We start from the raw sequence: 6368 nt of genomic DNA on the forward strand, positions 1-6368 counted from the left end.
TTTTTTGTTTTGTTTTTTGTTTTTTTTTTGAGTTGGAGTCTCACTCTGTTGCCTAGGCTGGAGTACAGTGGCCACCACAGCTTTGACCTGCTGGGCTCAGGCGATCCTTCTGCCTCAGCCTACCAAATAGCTAGAACTACAGGTGGGTGCTACCACACCCATCTAATTTTTTTAATTTGTTGTAGAGACGAGGTGTGACCAAGTTGCCCAGGCTGGTCTTGAATCCCTGGACTCAGGCAATCCTCTTGCCCTGGTTTCCCAAAGTGCTTACAGGCTTGAGTCACCATGCCTGGCTTTCACTGCATCATTTTGTCTACTTTTTTTTTTTGAGTCGGGGTCTCAGTTTGTTGCCCAGGATGGAATACAGTGGCATGATTACAGGTTGCCGCAGCCTTGACCTCCTAAACTCAGGAGTTTCTTCTACCTCAGCCTCCTGAGTAGTTGGGACTATAGGCATGTGCCACCACACTTGGCTAATTTGGCTAATTAAAAAAAATATTTTTGTAGAGATGATGTCTCGCTATGTTGCTTGGGCTGCTCTTGAACTTCAGGGCTCAAGCAGTCCTGCCCCAGCCTCCCAAAGTACAGGGGTTACTGGGATGAGCCACTGCGCCTGGCATATCTACTTTTTAACTAAGCTTTATTTTGGTTTTGTAAATTACTTCTTTTTTTTTTTTTTAATTGGATCGGAGTCTTACTCTGTCGCTGAGGCTGGAGTGTAGTGGCACGCTCATGGCCACCATAGCCTCGACCTGCTGGGCTCAGGTGATCCTTCTGCCTCAGCCTTCCAAATAACTGTAAGTACAGGCGTATATTACCATGCTCAGCTAATTTTTTTGACTTGTTGTAGAGACAGGGTTTTGCCAAGTTTCCCAGGCTGGTCTTGAACGCCTGAGCTCAGGTAATCTTCTCACCTCCACCTCCCAAAGTGCTGGGATTATAGGTGTGAACCACTATACCTGGCCTCCTTCTTCATTTGGACACACTTCACCATGGGCTGCATTGATGTCACCTGAGTGTAATGAACATTTTCTGGTTTTTTTTCCTTTTAGATTTAGACCATTAGTATTAATAATTAGATCTAGATTTCCAGAATACCATTTAGGCTGATACTCTCTAATTGTTGATCAATTATTAGTCAGTATTATCACCTAAATAATGTACCATGATTCAGCTTTTGTCATTCGCAGTATATTCATTTTGTTTAATAACATTTTAAAAATGTTGGTTTCCCAAATATCACCAACTCTACTGAGTGGTAAGACAGAGCTGAGTTTATGTCTTTCTGCAGTGAGGAGGAACACCTCCACAGAGCCTGGGTAGAGTCTTAGAGGGAGAAAGGCAAGGTGTGACTTCATTGAGAATTGGGAGGTGGGTCTTTCATTGTGGAGACTTGATTAGGATGCCACAAGAATCACGATATAACCCTTTGGGGTTGTTGGAAATAGCCAGATAAGGCAAGAGGTTCAAGAGTCTTAGGGCCAAACTGTTGATGCTTCCTTTTGAAGAATTGGTGTGTCTTTTACAAATTCTTGTAAGGAACAATGACCTCCTGGCAAGTCTCTAGAAATACTAATGTCATTCTAAGGAAATAGATGAATTCTAAAGTCATATGAATGTAGACAGTAAGCTCAGTAAGCTATGTTGGGAGTGTCATGTTAATGTAGACAGTAAGCTAGCTATGTGGGGGTGTCCCGTTAATATAATCAGTAAACTGTGGGAGTGTCATATTATTGTAGACTATAAGCTTTGTGAGGGTGTCACATGAATGTAGACAGTAAACTGTGTGAGGGTGTCACATTAATGTCGACTATAAGCTTTGTGAGGGTGTCATATTAATGCAGGCAGTACACTGTGGGGGTGTCATGTTAATGTAGACTGTAAGTTATGTGGGAGTGTCACGTTAATGTAGACAGTAAATTGTAGGGGTGTCACGTTAACATAGTCTATATGCTATGTGGAGGTGTCATATTAGTGTAGAAAGTAAACAGTGGGGGTGTCATGTTAATGTAGACTGTAAGCTGTATGTGGGTGAGGGATAGTAGTTTCTCATTTTAAAGTATGTTTAATATCATATTTGGGATTTCCAAAGAATATCCTAGTGTTGCCACATGAGTGTTTACTTATTATTTATTGTCTTGATTTTAAAAATTCATGTCTTAAGTATTTTGAAAAATGTTTCCCTAGGATGTCATCAACTACATGAAGTTTTGAATGTGTACTGCAGTAGAGTTTTTGGTACCATTGTTCTAAAGGAAGAAACTGGGGCACAATATATAAATTTAAAGAGTTTTTTACTTGAGCCCAAGTTAGGACAGCTGCCTGCTACACAATTCCCAGTTGCCGTGAGGGGATGAGCCTTTGGCCTTTGTTTAGGGAACAAAGAGTGGGTTGATACAAAGTTCTTTGATAGAAATTCTCATTAGTTCACAGAGATATCATTGATTAGTGATTGGTATACATTGGTGAGCCATGGAATATGAGTTATTGTGTACAGAGTATGGCATTTGGTGGCTATTTGGTGTCAGTTCAGAGCTCACTTAGCAGATGACTTCAAGAGTGATTATTTAGCTCAAGTGGAGAGTGAGATATGACTGCTGTCACTTTTTTTTTTTGAGTTGGGCTTTTACTGTTACCCAGGCTGGAGTGCAGTGGCACAATCACAACTCACCACAGCCTTGACCTTCTGGGCTCAGGTGATCCTCCCACCTTAGCCTTCTGAGTAGCTGGAACTACAGGCGTGCACTATCATGCCTGGCTAATTTTTTGATCCGCCTTGGCCTTCCAAAATGCTAGGATTACAGGTAGGAGCCACCTCACCTGGCCTGCTGTCACATTTTAAATGTCCCTCTGGGCCTGATAATTTAAAAGGGCCTGCGCTCTTCAGATAAATTTTTTTTTTGTCTTCAATGCAGACAATATTTTGTTTGTCACAAGTGTACTGGGGGAAAGTAGGACAATTTAATATAGTCCTCTAAAAAATCCTCTTATAAAGAAAAAATATGATATATACACATGCAGTATGATTATTCTTTATGTGTTTATGTATTACATTTTTGTAAAATGAACTTTCACCTGTTTCTTCATGGACCATACAGATAAATACAGGGGTTTGGTGTGTTTTCCTTCAACTGTTCTGTGTTTGGGGAGATCTTTTTAAAAATGCAGACTTTAACTGGGCGCGGTGGCTCATGCCTGTAATTCCAGCACTTTGGGAGGCAGAGGCAAGAGGATTGCCTGAGCTCAGAGGTTCCAGACCAGCCTGGGCAACCTGGCAAGATCTCATGTCTATAATAAATTAAAAAATTAGCCAGGCATGGTGGCACACGCCTGTGGTTCCAGCTACTTGGAAGACTGAGGTGGAAGGATCGCCTGAGCCCAGCAGGTCGAGGCTGTGGTGGCTGTGAGTGTACCACTGCACTCAAGCCTGGGTGACAGAGTGAAACTCCGACTCAAAACAAAACAAATACAGACTTTTTAATTCAGTAAATGGAAAATAGCTCATTTAGAAAGTTATAGACACTTTTCCTGCTGCTGCTTGGCTGTCACCTCTTTTGTGACTCTTTATACTCTGAGAAAAGAGGGTGTGCAAGGATTTGTTTGTTGCTCAACAACTAATTGTAGAATATGCTAAGATCTTGAATTGTGGACTTTCACTGTTCAGAATAATGATCAAGAAATTTATTGGCGTAAAATCGTTTGTAATTTGCAAAATACTTATACATAGTGTCAGTTTGAATCTCTTAATAGTTGTGGAGACAAGGGAGATAGCTGTAGTTTACACCTGAGAAAATTAAAATTTGACAACCTAAACGCTCTGCCCAGGATCATACAGTATTGAGAGCTGGGCTGGGATTTATTCTAAGTTTTCTGATTAAAAAAATGTAAAGGAGAAATTAGGTTTGTGGTCCTAAATTTATATAATCAATTGAAACACAAGAAAAAGTTTGCTCTGTTATTACCTCGTGTGATTTTGAACTAATTTGGCCTTTCTGAATCTGTGAAATGTTAGCATTGGATTAGAAACTAACTGAAAACCTGTGATTTTGTGATTTCAGGCACCTGGATTTAAAACAATGTTCCAAGTATTTCCTTGCTTATGCTTGGTTAGAAGAAATCATCAGCTTTAATTTCACTTCATAGCTGTTCACATTTGGATTTACTTGGTTGGGAAACGTTTCTGAACTTAATGAGAATGACATCACGTTTTGAAGTGACTCCAGAAATGGAGAGGAACTAATTTCATTAAAGACCAGTTGGCTTTTGATAATCCCTGAGGCATGCCAAGTTTATTATCTTTCTAAATGTTTCCTTATTTTCTTATCCACAAAGAGACGTCAAAGTTATTTTTCATGTCGTGTCATTGAATGTTTGTTTGCTCAAGACTTTATCAGAACTGCCAAGAATTTAAACTTTCTTTTAAAATATGAAATTGAAAGACACAGGGTGGGAAAAACAGAGTCCAGCCCAGTGTGAGGAGCTTGTACCCACAGATGTCTGTAGCTGCTTTTTGTACCTTGGTTGCTAGAAAGGCAGCATTGCATCTCTGCTTCCTGGCTGTAGTTGCAGTTCCCTTCATCTGCTGGGACCCTTGACCAATGACTTAAGAGCTTTACCCAAGGCTGTGGCAGCCGATCTGACGTCATCATCTGGCTGGCCTGGGTAGGATCAGACACCTTGGCAGTTAGGGTTTTGCTCACTGCCACCATCCGGTTCCAAGCTGGTTTCAGAAATGACATGAGGCAGTAAATATTTATTAAGCTCAACTAAGACTTGGTATTTTATCTCAATATATAAAACTCCAGATCTGGAACACCAAATCAGACTTGTGCCTCTTTCAAGGCTGTGCCTTTTATTTTCTCTTCACCCAATTACTGTGCTTGTATTTGAACTGTCTCAGGGTTGAGGCTTTGAAAAACTCTGTGCAACACTTATGTAGAGTTCAATGTAGACAGTGCACTTGAAATTCAGCTTGTGGTGGTCTTGTTAATAATAATTTATACTGCTTTTAATAAACATGGAGTCGATACAAAGAACACCTAGACCTCCCAGCTAGTGGTCTGAGTTACTTATCTTCTCAGAGGTAATTTCAGCTTGATTTTTGTATTTACCATTTCCTTCCTTCTCTTAATAGGTTTACAACATATGTTTGTATCCTCTGTCAAACCTTAAATCAGGAGTTTTAGAAACTATGAAGTACAGAGTTTGAGCCCAAATCTTGAGGATGACTATCCAAGAGCATAGATGCAAGTTATCCTGAATATACATTCTGATTAGCAGCTGTTGCAACTGGGATTTTTGTGTGTGTTTGTTTTTAAGGCTGGAATGCAGTGGCATGCTCATGGCTTGTCACAGCTTTGACCTCCTGGGCTCAGATGATCCTTCTACCTCAGCCTCAAGAGTAGCTGGGACTACAGGCATGCACCACCATACCTGACTAATTTTTTGATTTTTTTGTGGTGACGGAGGTCTTGCTATGTTGCGTAGGCTGGTCTTGAACTCCTGGGCTCAAGCGATCCTCCCTCCGTGACCTTCCAAAGTGCTGGGATTATAGGTGTGAGTCACCACACCCAGCCATGTTTTTGGGGTTTTTTTTTTTTTTTTTGAGTTTTTTTAAGGAAAAAAAAGAAAAGAGGCAGTTCCTGAATTGTTTATCAAGAATTTACATTAAAATAACATAAGCTACTGATTGGCTTTCCATTTTGTTCTTTGTATCATAAATTCTAGGACCTTTAAGATAATGAGTGAGGCAACTAGTCAGAAACAGAATTCCTTTAAACAATTGCCCAGGCCTGGCATGGTGACTCACACCTATAATCCCAGCACTTTGGGAGGCTCAGGATTGCCTGAGCCCATGGGCTCGAGACCAGCCTGGGCAACTTGGCGACACCTCATCTCTACAATAAATAAAAAAATTAACTGGGCATGGTGGCGTGTGCCTACAGTTCCAGCTACTTGGAAGGCTGAGGCGGAGGGATCCCTGAGCCCAGCACATGGAGGTTGTGGTGACCGTGAGTGTGCCACTCCAGCCTGGGTGACAGAATAAGACTCCAACTCCAACTCCAACAACAACAACAACAAAAAAACCCAAGAAAAAAGCAATTACCCCTGGATGCGGGTATGTGGGAGTGTGTGACTGAAGCCCTTACTCATTTCTCTCTGGGCCTGGTAAATATTGCATGCCTCACATAGCTCACACTGTGCTGATCTAGTTTTCTTTTCTTATGTCAAGCAGTGTATATTGCTCAGTTTGGTGGGTGAAAAATGGTTTTGTTCACCCTTCTAGGTTCTTTGGCTGGGCTACAAACTAAATTGACATGAGACAATTGTAGGAGAAAAATCATATTTGGTCACATATATACATGCAG

Source organism: Carlito syrichta, unplaced genomic scaffold (assembly GCF_000164805.1).
Source record: "Carlito syrichta isolate Samal-C Ts95f unplaced genomic scaffold, Tarsius_syrichta-2.0.1 Scaffold308491, whole genome shotgun sequence".
NCBI lineage: Eukaryota > Metazoa > Chordata > Mammalia > Primates > Tarsiidae > Carlito > Carlito syrichta.